This window comes from Amia ocellicauda, chromosome 19, assembly GCF_036373705.1.
Source record: "Amia ocellicauda isolate fAmiCal2 chromosome 19, fAmiCal2.hap1, whole genome shotgun sequence".
Lineage (NCBI taxonomy): Eukaryota > Metazoa > Chordata > Actinopteri > Amiiformes > Amiidae > Amia > Amia ocellicauda.
In genome coordinates this window covers 1,960,158-1,980,303 of record NC_089868.1, presented here as the reverse complement: position 1 = coordinate 1,980,303, position 20,146 = coordinate 1,960,158, and the positions used below count along the sequence as shown (strand labels likewise).

At 41.5% G+C, this 20,146-nt stretch overlaps 4 non-coding genes across 4 annotated transcripts; all 4 read left to right on the top strand.

The window, feature by feature from the left end:
* The first annotated feature begins 1,638 nt into the window (after positions 1-1,638).
* On the top strand, positions 1,639-1,710 carry trnaw-cca (transfer RNA tryptophan (anticodon CCA)). The gene has a single exon. It is a non-coding gene; the product is annotated as a tRNA-Trp (tRNA).
* A 2,309-nt stretch (positions 1,711-4,019) lies between these two features.
* trnag-ucc (transfer RNA glycine (anticodon UCC)) lies at positions 4,020-4,091 on the top strand. Its single transcript has one exon. It is a non-coding gene; the product is annotated as a tRNA-Gly (tRNA).
* Positions 4,092-10,727: 6,636 nt separating this feature from the next.
* Positions 10,728-10,799, top strand: trnaw-cca (transfer RNA tryptophan (anticodon CCA)). The gene has a single exon. It is a non-coding gene; the product is annotated as a tRNA-Trp (tRNA).
* Positions 10,800-13,180: 2,381 nt separating this feature from the next.
* trnag-ucc (transfer RNA glycine (anticodon UCC)) lies at positions 13,181-13,252 on the top strand. The gene has a single exon. It is a non-coding gene; the product is annotated as a tRNA-Gly (tRNA).
* Positions 13,253-20,146: the final 6,894 nt, after the last annotated feature.

The window sequence follows — 20,146 nt, the reverse complement described above, 5'->3', positions numbered from 1 at the left end:
CAATTCTACCTGTTCACCAAAAGCAAATACACTCACCTAAAGGATTATTAGATACACCTGTTCAATTTCTCATTAATGCAATTATCTAACCAACCAATCACATGGCAGTTGCTTCAATGCATTTAGGGGTGTGGTCCTGGTCAAGACAATCTCCTGAACTCCAAACTGGATGTCTGAATGGGAAAGAAAGGTGATTTAAGCAATTTTGAGCGTGGCATGGTTGTTGGTGCCAGACGGGCCGGTCTGAGTATTTCACAATCTGCTCAGTTACTGGGATTTTCACGCACAACCATTTCTAGGGTTTACAAAAAATGGTGTGAAAAGGGAAAAACATCCAGTATGCGGCAGTCCTGTGGGCGAAAATGCCTTGTTGATGCTAGAGGTCAGAGGAGAATGGGCCGACTGATTCAAGCTGATAGAAGAGCAACTTTGACTGAAATAACCACTCGTTACAACCGAGGTATGCAGCAAGGCATTTGTGAAGCCACAACACGTACAACCTTGAGGCGGATGGGCTACAACAGCAGAAGACCCCACCGGGTACCACTCATCTCCACTACAGATAGGAAAAAGAGGCTACAATTTGCACAAGCTCACCAAAATTGGACAGTTGAAGACTGGAAAAATGTTGCCTGGTCTGATGAGTCTCGATTTCTGTTGAGACATTCAGATGGTAGAGTCAGAATTTGGCGTAAACAGAATGAGAACATGGATCCATCATGCCTTGTTACCACTGTGCAGGCTGGTGGTGGTGGTGTAATGGTGTGGGGGATGTTTTCTTGGCACACTTTAGGCCCCTTAGTGCCAATTGGGCATCGTTTAAATGCCACGGCCTACCTGAGCATTGTTTCTGAGCATGTCCATCCCTTTATGACCACCATGTACCCATCCTCTGATGGCTACTTCCAGCAGGATAATGCACCATGTCACAAAGGTCGAATCATTTCAAATTGGTTTCTTGAACATGACAATGAGTTCACTGTACTAAACTGGCCCCCACAGTCACCAGATCTCGACCCAATTGAGCATCTTTGGGATGTGGTGGAACGGGAGCTTCGTGCCCTGGATGTGCATCCCACAAATCTCGATCAACTGCAAGATGCTATCCTATCAATATGGGCCAACATTTCTAAAGAATGCTTTCAGCACCTTGTTGAATCAATGCCACGTAGAATTAAGGCAGTTCTGAAGGCGAAAGGGGGTAAAACACAGTATTAGTATGGTGTTCCTAATAATCCTTTAGGTGAGTGTATAAGCGGAATATATTTGTTATAAATACAGCAAATATAGTTTTATATTCACTGTATTTTCCATTTCATGGGATTCCAGAATAATTTCTGTATCAAATTTAAACTACTGAGATATCATATTAAAGATATAGGAAAGACCAAACACATGTGCAGTATCCGTTTTTTTTTCTTTCTTTCTGTAATTTCTGCTTTAAGTTTAACTTAGTATTCACGTCATGCCATGTGTTCTGTGTCATGCTCACTGTCACTATCTCTTTAGCATTCTGTTTAACTTCTTCATCACGTCAATGCTTCAGTTGCCCATTCATTAACCTAAATGGTCACTAGCAAAACATCACCATAGTTCCCAATATTTTTCCTTGACGTCCTGTGTTAACTGAAGTTTAAGGACCTCGTGGCGCAACGGTAGCGCGTCTGACTCCAGATCAGAAGGTTGTGTGTTCAAATCACGTCGGGGTCAGTCTTTTACTCTACATTCCCTGTAATATCACTCAATAATTCCTGCTGTGGAGAGTGTTATTAATATCCTAGAATGCAAACGTTGTTAGTCTAAGTAACATGCATCTACACCCGAGAGGATGCATAAAAGTCAGTCTGGTCTCCTGCACGTTGAAATTATATTTGATTTTAAGAATCCGTATCGTTTGTTATATTTTAATCTGCCTTGTTATAGGCTATTAACAGTAGACTGTCACAATCCGTGTTTTATTCACCTGCTGTATAGCTCCCTTTTATGTATTTCTTGTGCTTTCGATTACCGCCTACCCAATACTGTCTCACTTTCTGATCCCTGGTCGACACAATTCATACACTAATAAAAACGTATAGAAATACTTTAGATAACATCAACACTACTAGGTAATAATAGTAGATGGGATTCAATGTTCATTTCTCGGTTCATGTTTGAGCGATTCCGAGGCCTCGCTAAGGTGCCTTTTAGTGATGCGCTAAGGTCGCTGCACTGTGGCGCGGCACACCGACCCCCCAGGATGTTGCCATATTATTAGGAATATTATTAGGGTTCCACTGTACAAGATCTGCTGCCGTGCTCGGCATTACCAGCAGCTTATCCAGACGGAGGCGCCGGGTGTCACAGAGAGATGCAGGTCGGTGCTGCTAGTGGAGCGAGTCACTCATACTTTGACAATCACTCTTTGGGTGCATCGGGGTGTGTATATTGAAGTCACTAGACTTTCATTGACGTACACGGAGTAGCCTACACAGCATCAGCTGAGTTTGCGCCTGTAGAAAAGCCTGGCTGAATTTCTGCCAGCCCCAGCTCCTCTAGTCCAATAGTGCTATTAGTCAGCAACATTAGATGGCAGTCACACACAAGGTGCTTGAACTTGAGACTGAGAAAGTTTCCAGCTGTTGGAGCGCACCGCTTTCTACGTGGCACTAGTGTAAAGATGTCACTAATGTAAGTTTGTTCGAGATATGATTCTCTCTTAGAGTGCGAGAGGTCCTGGTTTAAAATGCCTTTCTTTTACGGTTTTCTTAATTTCTCATTGTATAAAACACATTATTATTATTTTTATTTCTTGGCAGACGCCCTTATGCAGGGCGACTTGCAACATAAGTGCAAGAATACAGTTAAGTACAAGGCATCAAACATTACAAATTCAAATTTACATTAAACAAAGCAATTCAAGATAATACATTTTACAACTTCCAATGTATACAGTTAAGTACAGTAAGTGCAGTCATACATTGTGAAAAGTAAAGCTAAGTGCCGTCAAGATGTACGACAATTGTCGAAATCATGTATTTGTCCAGTGAATAAGATCTCTTCTCCTCTCATCAGCATTTTATTATGGTATTACCCCTTTTCTGTAAAGATTAGTTGATAATACACATGCATATACTACATATACTATTATCATTTAAAATATTGTAGACAGACGCCATCCGACTGTCTATCCGTCTATTTTTAAATCCATCTAGTTTTGTCCATTTGTCCAAAATGTGGCTAGAGACAGTGGCTTGCTTTCTACCTAGTTCCCCCAGTAAAAGCCATTAACCACTGAAGAAACTCAATTCATTTCTGACAGTCATTTAAGGTAAGGTACATCCTTGCCATTCTTAACAATGACTGTGATGTCATCTACGTAAGCCACCGCTTTGAAAAGTTTCATTAATACACCAGGAACAATCAGCCCAAATAGTCTGTAGGTTATGTAAATGCATCACTACCAGCAGGTGACACACACACACACACACACACACACACTTTTCTCTCGAGTTTGTTTTTCCATTCCAATGGGTGTCCAAGTTACTCCAACAGTCCAAGTTACACTGTCAATCAAATACATCATTGTCCGTGTTCCACCTTGGTGGGTAAATTCAATAAACTATGCGCTAAATAAAAACTGACCTTTAAATAAACAGTATTCATCTATCGAGAATCTATGTTCATGGATTGTATAGAAGTATTTCCACATATGCATCTGGACACTCGGGCAAGCCAGCTGAGAAGTCGCTCAAGTCGCCGCAGCTAAGTATCGCCTTTTTCTCTCGCGTTTCCTAGTTTAGTTAAGAGTTACATTGATTGTTTACGTGGTTTGTTTAGCTAAGAATGATATATCTTGCACCTGTTTTGTAGTAAGAGCAGCGACTGTTTGTTAGTGAATTTAGCAAGTTACTTAGCACACTCAACACGCCCTGTCTGTAATCAGAAGCTTTACACTGTAGGCTGTGATTATTCGCATGTATCTAGTCAGATGAATGATCTGAAATGCATCAAAAGTCATGGAATGAGAGACTTTCTGGGCGTTGGTGGTATAGTGGTGAGCATAGCTGCCTTCCAAGCAGTTGACCCGGGTTCGATTCCCGGCCAACGCAACGTTTTCTTTCTAGGCTTCCGCCATCACACTTGTGATGCTTCGGGGGAGTTCGACACCATTCAAGCTATTGCGACCCTACTAAGCCTGCACTTACCGCTGTTTTCACTAACACACTTCTGGTGAACCGTTGCGCATGAACAGATGACGAATAAATGGCCTTACACTAGTATCCCACAGCACCAGCTTCGTCTGTAGAAAAACAAAGGTTCCTCTGCCTGCTGCAGGATACCCACATCACACTTGACTCGCAGACCTTTACTGCGCCCTCTAGCTTGACGTGGGCCGTGCTCCCAGTAGCGCTGTAACATACATGTGCACTTGCGTGCAAAAGTATTCGGTATTACATTTATTTGACGTGTTCATTGCTTGAATATACTTTAAAAGCTAATACACTCCTCTCCATGCTCACCAACAACAATGTTGGCGACGATGACGGCTAAAGTAAAGTGAAATAGAAATGCCACTTCCATTCACTCCAATTACTATTGTTGTTATTATTACAAGGGAAAACTATGACCCTTGTTCATCAGTGTCTTTGGCGGACAGTTATGTCATTTAACAACATCCAAGATACCCGAGCCATCGGTCAGTCAGCACCGCTAGATGGCGGCAGTCAGACACTCATGCAATGTTTGAAGGAGAAAGTGTTCAAATAGAGGAGCGCACAACTCTCTACGTGGCACCGATGTTAACTAGTTTTCACAGAAACCTGTGCTATGTGGCTCGTTGGTCTAGGGGTATGATTCAAAGGGTTCAAATCCCGGACGAGCCCTTTGTTTTAGTCTTCTCTCATTCATTTTCATTTTGACAGGGTACTTTTGCCAACATGAAAAACATTTCCTTCATGTATCATGACTTCATTATGGTAATATCTCATTTCGTATGTTTCCAAATAGGCCTCTTAACAATCATCTACAAGCCTACATATACCAGCATGATTTCATACAATGTGCACGATATGTAGTCCATGTCTGTCTCTCTGTCTCTCTAGATATATGTTTATAATTGAGTTGATGATAGTTGCATCTGTGCGCCAAACTGTGTCTGAGCAGCAGACTGTAACTTGAAATAATTGCATGAAAATGTCTGTATCTTCTTAATTTTATGCAGGTTAGTTCAGCTAGTAAGAAAGGTCACTATCTTTTTTTTATCTTTTTCTGTAACTAAACCATTCAGTCTTTCTACATGATGCCGTAAATCCAACATTTCCCCAATTCGCTCCCTGCGAGAAGACAATGCGGTGTGCAATGAAAGTGATAGCCTGTCACTTGGCACTTCAGTTCTGCGTACCACCAAGTCTTATTAGACTCCTTAGTTCTAACTGCAAGTTCCCTGCCATGTCCATGAAAGGGGATTGAGTCCGTATTGAACCATTATCTAAAACACAAAACTATGAGAAAGCTGGTGCGCATCGCTACCTTCCGAGTAGTGGCCAGTACTACTACTACTAAAGGTAATTATACTAAGGAACGAATGAACGAAAGAGAGAGTATCATTACTCAGTACACTTAGAGGCTATGTGTGTACTAGTAACTTGTTACTTGATTTAAGTCACGAAAAGTCGCATCCAACGTCAGTCCCATCCTATGTAATGTGTGATGTCCAGAGCCGGCCCTAGCCATTTGGGGGCCATATGCGAGATTTGATAGTAGCCCCAGAACCATCCCCCCTCTCGATGAAAAACATTTTAGTGGTGCCCATGTTTATGGCGTATAGAGAATGTTTAGTTAAAACTAAAATAAACACAAACATTTAAATAATGCACATCACAGAACATGTATTGCACTTTAACATACACTGTACTTGTTGAAGAAATTGATGTAATAATCAATACAAATGTAAATAGTGCACTATGCATATTGAAATCAGAGCAATAACTAATAAACTGTTTAGGTAAAATAACATCCACACCAAAAATACTCAATACTGAAAATACTATAGTGCACAAAAAACTGAATTTAAATAATACAATTCTATCAAAAATCATTAGCTGACAACTGGCAAACTACTGCAGTACTTAACTACTAGCTGATCATTATCATCATTTGGATGGCAACTGGCAGTAGGCTAGCTAGCAAAGTGAGCTGGATTATTACTTTATAATGATATATAATTTATAAAGACATGTAAATTCCTCACAAAGTTATGACTTAAAGTCCCACTGCTTGGAATTTAGAAAACACAGAACATCACTAAAGTTCCCCTGACATTATCTTTATAAACTCCACCACAATATACATTATATCCATCATATTTACATTACATTTAGCATACATATCCCTGACGCGTGTATTGACCTCACTGGAGACAATATGCTCGAGTCACAGATTAAATGCCCCTCTCCCTCTCGGGTTTACATGGTCTTAGTTTATTGCACTAGAGACGAGTTGTTTACCCGCAGCACTGCACAGGGCAAAGGACTGTCTTGTGCATTGCGCCTTGTTTAATACTTTGTTTTAATGATCTTACCGAGTGGTTTTTTACGTCACTGGTGGGGCTACAAAGCCATGAATCGAAGTGTTTTATCAAGTTAGGATTAAAACACGATGTACAGTACTGAACAGTGTACAACAGACCCACAACAATTTAGAGAGCATAATGATAAAGGAAACCACTGATCCGCATTAACCATGAAACGTCCATCAGCAATGTACTTTACCTTGAAACCCACAATAAATGGACCAGACCGTTACCTTGCACTTTTAAAATGCGTCCATTTCGGGAATGTTACATGGATACCATCATCTCAGACGTTAGATTTTGCACGTAAACTGTGGGCTTAGATCGTGGAAAATTGTGCATGTTTTCAAAATTTCTACGCCATTTACTGGTGTTTTTGGGATGCTCCTTCTGTGTGACCGTATACCTCGAGTAAACGTTTACTCGGTCTGCTTGAGCAAGTGGGTTGAAATGACGTGTGTAAGCCGAAAGCCAGTAATGTATTTTGATACCAGACATTACAGCTTTCATGACCAGGGGCGCAGCGAGGATTTCAGGGCCCCATGAAAGTAAAAAAGGTAGCTACCGAAGTGTGACCCATCGGGAGGATAGCTAAACCCGGGGGTTATTCCTGTGAGGAGAGGTTGAGGGGTGGATGAGGAAGCTCGCCACATGATAGGTCGTTGAGGTAGGAGGAGAAACAAGTGAGAGCAGTCCCAGAGATTCCAAGGTCAGCGAGGCAGGAGAGTAGGATGGAGTGATCGACGGTGTCAAATGTTGCGGAGAGACCAAGGAGGATGAGGATTGAGGAGAGGGAGGCTGCCCGAGCACAGTTGAGGGAGTCAGTGACTGCCAGGAGAGCAGTCTCAGTGGTGTGAGCGGTGTTTGGAAGGCGGATTGCAGAGGATCAAGAAGTGAGAGATGGGAAAGGAATGCAGAGAGCTGACAGTGGAAAGTGAATAAATAAAACAAAACAAGAAGCAATAAAAAACACACAAAACAAATACCAAAATAGGCTAACGCCCATTGCTAGTGATGCAATAAAGGGACACTGTTTGGAATGAATGAGAATTGTGCATTCTTACCGATGCCCCACAACGATCACACCTTTTGATCGATCAGCTATTTAACTCTTTCATCAACCTCCATTACCTATAACATAATTTTGAGAAATGTACTTTTTCTTTCAAGTGTGCTGCAGGAAACATCCACTTATTTATAATTCGTTTTATGTCACTTGTTTGCTGCAAGAAAGGCAAGGCGGTAAGGCTGTAGAACACTGCTACATTATGCATCTTGCACTATGGTGTCTGTAATATAGTTTTTTCGTGCAATACTAATTTATATTGTATTCATAATTCGATTTGTCACTTGTTTCTTGCATACTGTTTTTATTTTGTGTGGTTTTTTATTGTTTCAAAAATAAAGAAAATCTAAGACATGAAGCTATGCAGTTTCTGTGTGAGTGTATGAACACAATGATCGGTGGTGGAATTGGCTGCGATGCCAGGGGCACCAGCTAAAATCTTGCCTAGGGCATCAAATTGGTCAGGGCCGGCCCAGGGCGGAATGACTGATGTGCGGTCCTAATTAATCGGCTACGTAAATCATTCCTTTCCGACCGAACCTGTAACGCTCAAATAATTAATCTGTATAATTTAAATCTATAATCTCTATGAATTATTCCTCGCAGAAAAGCTACTGGGTCTGGATCACTACTGGATCTGTTAGGAACGGCGCCGTCATTGTTGGGGGACACAGTCAGCTGTCATTTAACTGGGCAGATGAAATACAGTCAGATTGTTAGCCATCTAACTTCAAGTTAACCTGACAGGGAGCAGGTTTGAGATGCTGGAAATGCTGCTCTGGAAACATAGCTGGCTGAACTTTAAACTCGCTACGGAGAATGGAAAATCCCGAGTTAATGCCAAGTTATCCTGAAACTTAGCCGGCTAACCTACTTATCCAAGTAGGAAGAACACACCCAGGTGCCTATATGTTGTTGGTTTCTTTACAATGCTTGTGTAACTTAATAATATATATACTTTTCCTTGTGCAGAAAACATATCGGCACAATTCGAACTTGTGCAAGTTTTATTGTAGAATACTACTACTAATAATAATAATTACAATTATTATGATAATAAACACGAAACAGAGACTGATTAGCATACGTTGAGGTTATCAACAAAGCTATTAACTCTTTACCATAATGCATTTTTACTATTAAGTTGTATCTGAAGCATATCATCTTTCGTGAAACTTGATTTGATTATGTACTTACCCAGCGTTACTTTTAACTTTTCTGTATGTGCACATATTCCTGTTATCCACAAACCACTGTAGTTATTTAAAGCAACTAAACGCAATAACTTCATCGTCACTCTTGTAACATTAAAACCCAATATTCACTGGCGCTGTTTAAACTGTGAATAACTAGGTGAGTGCATGTTTTTTCAGACAATGGCCAATTCTACCTGTTCACCAAAAGCAAGCATGTGCAAATATGTACATTTATTATTTGGACCTTATTATATTAAACCTATTGTAAAATAAAATACAATATTAGTAAAGGCAAATACACTCACCTAAAGGATTATTAGATACACCTGTTCAATTTCTCATTAATGCAATTATCTAACCAACCAATCACATGGCAGTTGCTTCAATGCATTTAGGGGTGTGGTCCTGGTCAAGACAATCTCCTGAACTCCAAACTGGATGTCTGAATGGGAAAGAAAGGTGATTTAAGCAATTTTGAGCGTGGCATGGTTGTTGGTGCCAGACGGGCCCGTCTGAGTATTTCACAATCTGCTCAGTTACTGGGATTTTCACGCACAACCATTTCTAGGGTTTACAAAAAATGGTGTGAAAAGGGAAAAACATCCAGTATGCGGCAGTCCTGTGGGCGAAAATGCCTTGTTGATGCTAGAGGTCAGAGGAGAATGGGCCGACTGATTCAAGCTGATAGAAGAGCAACTTTGACTGAAATAAACACTCGTTACAATCGAGGTATGCAGCAAGGCATTTGTGAAGCCACAACACGTACAACCTTGAGGCGGATGGGCTACAACAGCAGAAGACCCCACCGGGTACCACTCATGTCCACTACACATAGGAAAAAGAGGCTACAATTTGCACAAGCTCACCAAAATTGGACAGTTGAAGACTGGAAAAATGTTGCCTGGTCTGATGAGTCTCGATTTCTGTTGAGACATTCAGATGGTAGAGTCAGAATTTGGCGTAAACAGAATGAGAACATGGATCCATCATGCCTTGTTACCACTGTGCAGGCTGGTGGTGGTGGTGTAATGGTGTGGGGGATGTCTTCTTGGCACACTTTAGGCCCCTTAGTGCCAATTGGGCATCGTTTAAATGCCACGGCCTACCTGAGCATTGTTTCTGAGCATGTCCATCCCTTTATGACCACCATGTACCCATCCTCTGATGGCTACTTCCAGCAGGATAATGCACCATGTCACAAAGGTCGAATCATTTCAAATTTTGTTTCTTGAACATGACAATGAGTTCACTGTACTAAACTGGCCCCCACAGTCACCAGATCTCAACCCAATAGAGCATCTTTGGGATGTGGTGGAACGGGAGCTTCGTGCCCTGGATGTGCATCCCGCAAATCTCGATCAACTGCAAGATGCTATCCTATCAATATGGGCCAACATTTCTAAAGAATGCTTTCAGCACCTTGTTGAATCAATGCCACGTAGAATTAAGGCAGTTCTGAAGGTGAAAGGGGGTAAAACACAGTATTAGTATGGTGTTCCTAATAATCCTTTAGGTGAGTGTATAAGCGGAATATATTTGTTATAAATACAGCAAATATAGTTTTATATTCACTGTATTTTCCATTTCATGGGATTCCAGAATAATTTCTGTATCAAATTTAAACTACTGAGATATCATATTAAAGATATAGGAAAGACCAAACATATGTGCAGTGTCCGGTTTTCTTTGTTTTCTTTCTTTCTGTAATTTCTGCTTTAAGTTTAACTTGGTATTCACGTCATGCCATGTGTTCTGTGTCATGCTCACTGTCACTATCTCTTTAGCATTCTGTTTAACTTCTTCATCACGTCAATGCTTCAGTTGCCCATTCATTAACCTAATGGTCACTAGCAAAACATCACCATAGTTCCCAATATTTTTCCTTGACGTCCTGTGTTAACTGAAGTTTAAGGACCTCGTGGCGCAACGGTAGCGCGTCTGACTCCAGATCAGAAGGTTGTGTGTTCAAATCACGTCGGGGTCAGTCTTTTACTCAACATTCCCTGTAATATCACTCAATAATTCCTGCTCTGGAGAGTGTTATTAATATCCTAGAATGCAAACGTTGTTAGTCTAAGTAACATGCATCTACACCCGAGGGGATGCATAAAAGTCAGTCTGGTCTCCTGCACGTTGAAATTATATTTGATTTTAAGAATCCGTATCGTTTGTTATATTTTAATCTGCCTTGTTATAGGCTATTAACAGTCGACTGTCACAATCCGTGTTTTATTCACCTGCTGTATAGCTCCCTTTTATGTATTTCTTGTGCTTTCGATTACCGCCTACCCTATACTGTCTCACTTTCTGATCCCTGGTCGACACAATTCATACACTAATAAAAACGTATAGAAATACTTTAGATAACATCAACACTACTAGGTAATAATAGTAGATGGGATTCAATGTTCATTTCTCGGTTCATGTTTGAGCGATTCCGAGGCCTCGCTAAGGTGCCTTTTAGTGATGCGCCAAGGTCGCTGCACTGTGGCGCGGCACACCGACCCCCCAGGATGTTGCCATATTATTAGGAATATTATTAGGGTTCCACTGTACAAGATCTGCTGCCGTGCTCGGCATTACCAGCAGCTTATCCAGACGGAGGAGCCGGGTGTCACAGAGAGATGCAGGTCGGTGCTGCTAGTGGAGCGAGTCACTCATACTTTGACAATCACTCTTTGGGTGCATCGGGGTGTGTATATTGAAGTCACTAGACTTTCATTGACGTACACGGAGTAGCCTACACAGCATCACCTGAGTTTGCGCCTGTAGAAAAGCCTGGCTGAATTTCTGCCAGCCCCAGCTCCTCTAGTCCAATAGTGCTATTAGTCAGCAACATTAGATGGCAGTCACACACAAGGTGCTTGAACTTGAGACTGAGAAAGTTTCCGGCTGTTGGAGCGCACCGCTTTCTACGTGGCACTAGTGTAAAGATGTCACTAATGTAAGTTTGTTCGAGATATGATTCTCTCTTAGAGTGCGAGAGGTCCTGGTTTAAAATGCCTTTCTTTTACGGTTTTCTTAATTTCTCATCAGCATTTTATTATGGTATTACCCCTTTTCTGTAAAGATTAGTTTATAATACACATGCATATACTACATATACTATTATTAAACATTATTATTATTTTTATTTCTTGGCAGACGCCCTTATGCAGGGCGACTTGCAACATAAGTGCAAGAATACAGTTAAGTACAAGGCATCAAACATTACAAATTCAAATTTACATTAAACAAAGCAATTCAAGATAATACATTTTACAACTTCCAATGTATACAGTTAAGTACAGTAAGTGCAGTCATACATTGTGAAAAGTAAAGCTAAGTGCCGTCAAGATGTACGACAATTGTCGAAATCATGTATTTGGCCAGTGAATAAGATCTCTTCTCCTCTCATCAGCATTTTATTATGGTATTACCCCTATTCTGTAAAGATTAGTTTATAATACACATGCATATACTACATATACTATTATCATTTAAAATATTGTAGACAGACGCCATCCGACTGTCTATCCGTCTATTTTTAAATCCATCTAGTTTTGTCCATTTGTCCAAAATGTGGCTAGAGACAGTGGCTTGCTTTCTACCTAGTTCCCCCAGTAAAAGCCATTAACCACTGAAGAAACTCAATTCATTTCTGACAGTCATTTAAGGTAAGGTACATCCTTGCCATTCTTAACAATGACTGTGATGTCATCTACGTAAGCCACCGCTTTGAAAAGTTTCATTAATACACCAGGAACAATCAGCCCAAATAGTCTGTAGGTTATGTAAATGCATCACTACCAGCAGGTGACACACACACACACACACACACACACACTTTTCTCTCGAGTTTGTTTTTCCATTCCAATGGGTGTCCAAGTTACTCCAACAGTCCAAGTTACACTGTCAATCAAATACATCATTGTCCGTGTTCCACCTTGGTGGGTAAATTCAATAAACTTTGCGCTAAATAAAAACTGACCTTTAAATAAACAGTATTCATCTATCGAGAATCTATGTTCATGGTTTGTATAGAAGTATTTCCACATATGCATCTGGACACTCGGGCAAGCCAGCTGAGAAGTCGCTCAAGTCGCCGCAGCTAAGTATCGCCTTTTTCTCTCGCGTTTCCTAGTTTAGTTAAGAGTTACATTGATTGTTTACGTGGTTTGTTTAGCTAAGAATGATATATCTTGCACTTGTTTTGTAGTAAGAGCAGCGACTTTTTGTTAGTGAATTTAGCAAGTTACTTAGCACACTCAACACGCCCTGTCTGTAATCAGAAGCTTTACACTGTAGGCTGTGATTATTCGCATGTATCTAGTCAGATGAATGATCTGAAATGCATCAAAAGTCATGGAATGAGAGACTTTCTGGGCGTTGGTGGTATAGTGGTGAGCATAGCTGCCTTCCAAGCAGTTGACCCGGGTTCAATTCCCGGCCAACGCAACGTTTTCTTTCTAGGCTTACGCCATCACACTTGTGATGCTTCGGGGGAGTTCGACACCATTCAAGCTATTGCGACCCTACTAAGCCTGCACTTACCGCTGTTTTCACTAACACACTTCTGGTGAACCGTTGCGCATGAACAGATGACGAATAAATGGCCTTACACTAGTATCCCACAGCACCAGCTTCGTCTGTAGAAAAACAAAGGTTCCTCTCCCTGCTGCAGGATACCCACATCACACTTGACTCGCAGACCTTTACTGCGCCCTCTTGCTTCACGTGGGCCGTGCTCCCAGAAGCGCTGTAACATACATGTGCACTTGCGTGCAAAAGTATTCGGTATTACATTTATTTGACGTGTTCATTGCTTGAATATACTTTAAAAGCTAATACACTCCTCTCCATGCTCACCAACAACAATGTTGGCGACGATGACGGCTAAAGTAAGGAGAAATAGAAATGCCACTTCCATTCACTCCAATTACTATTGTTGTTATTATTACAAGGGAAAACTATGACCCTTGGTCATCAGTGTCTTGGGCGGACAGTTATGTCATTTAACAACATCCAAGATACCCGAGCCATCGGTCAGTCAGCACCGCTAGATGGCGGCAGTCAGACACTCATGCAATGTTTGAAGGAGAAAGTGTTCAAATAGAGGAGCGCACAACTCTCTACGTGGCACCGATGTTAACTAGTTTTCACAGAAACCTGTGCTATGTGGCTCGTTGGTCTAGGGGTATGATTCAAAGGGTTCAAATCCCGGACGAGCCCTTTGTTTTAGTCTTCTCTCATTCATTTTCATTTTGACAGGGTACTTTTGCCAACATGAAAAACATTTCCTTCATGTATCATGACTTCATTATGGTAATATCTCATTTCGTATGTTTCCAAATAGGCCTCTTAACAATCATCTACAAGCCTACATATACCAGCATGATTTCATACAATGTGCACGATATGTAGTCCATGTCTGTCTCTCTGTCTGTCTAGATATATGTTTATAATTGAGTTGATGATAGTTGCATCTGTGCGCCAAACTGTGTCTGAGCAGCAGACTGTAACTTGAAATAATTGCATGAAAATGTCTGTATCTTCTTAATTGTATGCAGGTTAGTTCAGCTAGTAAGAAAGGTCACTATCTTTTTTATCTATTTCTGTAACTAAACCATTCAGTCTTTCTACATGATGCCGTAAATCCAACATTTCCCCAATTCGCTCCCTGTGAGAAGACAATGCGGTGTGCAATGAAAGTGATAGCCTGTCACTTGGCACTTCAGTTCTGCGTACCACCAAGTCTTATTAGACTCCTTAGTTCTAACTGCAAGTTCCCTGCCATGTCCATGAAAGGGGATTGAGTCCGTATTGAACCATTATCTAAAACACAAAACTATGAGAAAGCTTTCGTGATCTATTGGTGCGCATCGCTACCTTCCGAGTAGTGGCCAGTACTACTACTACTAAAGGTAATTATACTAAGGAACGAATGAACGAAAGAGAGAGTATCATTACTCAGTACACTTAGAGGCTATGTGTGTACTAGTAACTTGTTACTTGATTTAAGTCACGAAAAGTCGCATCCAACGTCAGCCCCATCCTATGTAATGTGTGATGTCCAGAGCCGGCCCTAGCCATTTGGGGGCCATATGCGAGATTTGATAGTAGCCCCAAAACCATCCCCCCTCTCAATGAAAAAAATTTTAGTGGTGCCCATGTTTATGGCGTATAGAGAATGTTTAGTTAAAACTAAAATAAACACAAACATTTAAATAATGCACATCACAGAACATGTATTGCACTTTAACATACACTGTACTTGTTGAAGAAATTGATGTAATAATCAATACAAATGTAAATAGTGCACTATGCATATTGAAATCAGAGCAATAACTAATAAACTGTTTAGGTAAAATAACATCCACACCAAAAATGGCAACTGGCAGTAGGCTAGCTAGCAAAGTGAGCTGGATTATTACTTTATAATGATATATAATTTATAAAGACATGTAAATTCCTCACAAAGTTATGACTTAAAGTCCCACTGCTTGGAATTTAGAAAACACAGAACATCACTAAAGTTCCCCTGACATTATCTTTATAAACTCCACCACAATATACATTATATCCATCATATTTACATTACATTTAGCATACATATCCCTGACGCGTGTATTGACCTCACTGGAGACAATATGCTCGAGTCACAGATTAAATGCCCCTCTCCCTCTCGGGTTTACATGGTCTTAGTTTATTGCACTAGAGACGAGTTGTTTACCCGCAGCACTGCACAGGGCAAAGGACTGTCTTGTGCATTGCGCCTTGTTTAATACTTTGTTTTAATGATCTTACCGAGTGGTTTTTTACGTCACTGGTGGGGCTACAAAGCCATGAATCGAAGTGTTTTATCAAGTTAGGATTAAAACACGATGTACAGTACTGAACAGTGTACAACAGACCCACAACAATTTAGAGAGCATAATGATAAAGGAAACCACTGATCCGCATTAACCATGAAACGTCCATCAGCAATGTACTTTACCTTGAAACCCACAATAAATGGACCAGACCGTTACCTTGCACTTTTAAAATGCGTCCATTTCGGGAATGTTACATGGATACCATCATCTCAGACATTAGATTTTGCACGTAAACTGTGGGCTTAGATCGTGGAAAATTGTGCATGTTTTCAAAATTTCTACGCCATTTACTGGTGTTCTTGGGATGCTCCTTCTGTGTGACCATATACCTCGAGTAAACGTTTACTCGGTCTGCTTGAGCAAGTGGGTTGAAATGACGTGTGTAAGCCGAAAGCCAGTAATGTATTTTGATACCAGACATTACAGCTTTCATGACCAGGGGCGCAGCGAGGATTTCAGGGCCCCATGAAAGTAAAAAAGGTAGTTACCGAAATGTGACCCATCGGGAGGATAGCTAAACCCGGGGGTTATGCCTGTGAGGAGAGGTTGAGGGATGGATGAGGAAGCTCGCCACTTGATAGGTCCGGTCGTTGAGGTAGGAGGAGAAACAAGTGAGAGCAGTCCCAGAGATTCCAAGGTCAGCGAGGCAGGAGAGGAGGATGGAGTGATCGACGGTGTCAAATGTTGCGGAGAGACCAAGGAGGATGAGGATTGAGGAGAGGGAGGCTGCCCGAGCACAGTTGAGGGAGTCAGTGACTGCCAGGACAGCAGTCTCAGTGGTGTGAGCGGTGTTTGGAAGGCGGATTGCAGAGGATCAAGAAGTGAGAGATGGGAAAGGAATGCAGAGAGCTGACAGTGGACCGCACGCTCGAGGGTCTTTGAGAGGAAGGGGAGTAGGGCGACAGGGCAGAGACAGGTGCCTCTGAGGAGAGGTGGGGTCAAGGGTAGGTTTCTTGAGGAGTGGGATGACCGCAGCTTGTTTAAATGCAAGAGGGGAAACAGCCAGAGAGGAGTGAGGAGTTGAGGAGGGAGGAGAAGAAGGGGAGTTGAAATGGAGCAGACGCTTGCAGGAGGCGAGTAGAGAGAGGGTCCAGGGGACATATTATGGGTTTGTGACCTAGGAGGAGAGAGGAAAGTTCAGAGTCTGAGAGAGGAGAGAATGAAGAAATGGAAGCTTGATCGGTGGGAGACTTGGGCAGGGTGGGAGTGGAGAGGAGACTGTTGAAGAGCTTGTGGATGTCTGTGATCTTGTAGAAGAATGAGGCAAAATGATGAGGTGAGATGAGATGAGGGAGGAGGGGGGAGATGAGAGAGAAGGTGGAGTAAAGCTTGCAGGGGTTGTGGACAGTGGATTCAAAGAATGACTGGAAGTAAGACTGAGGTGAGCGAGGAGGGGAATGTGGGCAGTAGAGAGTGGTAGAGTGCGAGGGTCGCTGGGAGTTTGGATCTCTTCCACTTGTGCTCAGTGGTGCGCAGACTGGATCAGGTTGAGCGGAGAACAGAAGAGATCCAAGGCTGAGGAGGGGAGGGATGGACAGAACGAGACGGTGTAAATGAAGAACTTTTTCCTGAAATCAGGAGCGATTCAAACTTCCGGTTTGAAATAGCTGTAGAACTGTCGCTATTTCGGTTGGAATTTCATGAATAAATTAATATAGGGACAACCTATGGACTGCCTACAAGACGCACAATCCCAAGAAAAAGGGAGCAAAGTCGATCCACGAATTGTTTATGAAGGCAAAAAAAAAATAGGCAATTAACCAATCGTGAAGCATGAATCGATTCCAAAGTACAACAACCCTGCTAGCACATTGCCTCAATGCTGTAGCAATATAAATTATATTGCTACAATGTTATTGGCAATGTTGTGTGTTAGCAGGGAATACCTGTACAGTTTTTTTCCAACAATCTGAAAAGTTAAATACTGGTGCTGAAAAATTAAGTACTAATAAAACAGAAGTATTTGGCACACACAAGTAATGTGTGTTGGTTCGGCAGTTACTGCTCTCAGGAAGGTAATGTGACTGCCTCCCGTCTCCAAAAAAGCTCCCGTCATTGATGAAGCAGGCGTGACCGCACCTTCCCAAGCTCTTCACTATGACTTCACATCTTGTCGCTATTAAAATCTAGGATGTGTCACAGAGTGGAAGTTATACAGTACCACTGGGGGGTAAAACTTATGGAAGCACGACTACACCACCTAGCGGTTGTCTACAGCCGCTAGGACCCATTGGGAGGTTGTCGATTGCCCAAATATGCCCATTTTGCATTTACTACCTCTCAATTCTCCCTTCGATTTAGGTTATTTAAATTGGGGAATCTCAAGCCAGGAGCACACCACAGACCACACAAGACAGGTATACAATTAACTGGATTACAAATCTCTAATATAAAATCCATCAGACTTCCTCTTTATGTTAAAAAGACAAAAGTTCAAACTAAAAAATGCATTCGTGGAGGGTTCTGTTGGTCTCCTCCGGCAGCACCAGGAGCTGGAATGGGGCAGGCAATAGTCCACGTGTCCTAGTACAAAGTAATGAGGGGCTCCGACAAAAATTCAGCTTCTGCTCTGGTCCGGGTTTGGCAATACAAAGAAATTACAATGTCCATGTACAGTCCAAGAAAACAATGGCCGAGTTGAAAAAAAAAAAAAACAGGTTGCTCGTTGTTATCCTTTGAAACACCACTGTAGTTCAAAAAGCCTGTACGCTATCCCTTCTCTGGATACTCTCGCTAGCGTTGCAGAGGTCGCCTCAGCTCTCCTCTGGGTCTCTTAGCCCTTTCCGTTACTTGTCCATCAAGTCCTTCGTTCGCCTTTGGCTCCACGTTTCGTTCCCGTTGCTCTGCAATCCCGTCCCCCCCAGCTCCACCCCGGGAGCATTTTATCTCCAGCCTAACAGGTGCTCCTCATGGTCAATTATTGAATTTCGTAGAACCTGGCGAATAAGCGGGTACTCTCATGAATGCGTGATTAGCCATGTGTATATTTAAATCAATCAATCGTAAATAAAACTCGTGCATTTCCGTGAAGTGGGGCGGGACATTCAAAGTAAACAAACGTGATTTTAATGGGAATAATGTGATAATATAAGAGGTTTAAAGTGAATTAATAAAACAAAACAAAAAGCAATCAAAAACACACAAAACAAATACCAAATGCTAGTGATGCAGTAAAGGGACACTGTTTGGAATGAATGAGAATTGTGCATTCTTACTGATGCCCCACAACGATCACACCTTTTGATCGATCAGCTATTTAACTCTTTCATCAACCTCCATTACCTATAACATAATTCTGAGAAATATACCTTTTCTTTCAAGTGTGCTGCAGGAAACATCCACTTATTTATAATTCGTTTTATGTCACTTGTTTGCTGCAAGAAAGGCAAGGCGGTAAGGCTGTAGAACACTGCTACATTATGCATCTTGCACTATGGTGTCGGTAATATAGTTTTTTCGTGCAATACTTATTTATATTGTATTCATAATTCGTTTTGTCACTTGTTTCTTGCATACTGTTTTTATTTTGTGTGTTTTTTTCTTGTTTCAAACATAAAGAAAATCTAAGACATGAAGCTATGCAGTTTCTGTGTAAGTGTATGAACACAATGATCGGTGGTGGAATTGGCTGCGATGCAAGGGGACCAGCTAAAATCTTGCCTAGGGCATCAAATTGGTCAGGGCCGGCCCAGGGCGGAATGACTGATGTGAGTAGATAGTAGGTTTTTTTGGGCGCGGCCTATTTTGTTATGACGTATGCCCTAAGCTTATTAATATTCCTACGTCATAATCGGGGGGCGTGATTTTAGAGTTATTTCCTTAATTATTCCTACGTCATATCCGTCAGAAAGTGTACACCCCTAAAACCCTGAACAACAAGGCCCCCCATAACCGGTTGTTCTTGTTGTTCTTGTAGGTCAACTGTAGAGTGTGAATGGGTCGGCTCTTCCTGTAGCGGTTGGGGGTCTTTTTTAAATATACATGTAAGGGGCCCAGGTCTTAACAATGCCATTTTGAATAGTGCGTTTATCATATTCACACTGTCTCTGTCTCTGTCTCTGTCTGTCTCTCTCTCTCTGTCTCTCTCGCCCAAGCATTTTATAAGATCAACAAGTTCTGTTGTCTGTAATGGTCCCAGGTCTTAACAATGCCATTTTGAATAGTGCGTTTATCATATTCACACTGGCTCTGTCTCTGTCTGTCTCTATATCTCTCTCTCTCGCCCAATCATTTTATAAGATCAACAAGTTCTGTTGTCTGTAATGGTCACAGGTCCTAACAATTCCTGTTATGCATAGGGTACTTATGTTAACCCCAATGTATATGGCTCTGTCTCTCCCCTCAAATTTAATTAAAAATAAAATTAAAAAAAAGAGGGTGTGTGTGTGTGTGGGTGTTTGTGGGTATAGGTTAATTGTATTTGTAAAAAAAAAAAAAAAAAAAAAAAAAAAAAAAAGCTGTGGTTATATTTTATCTC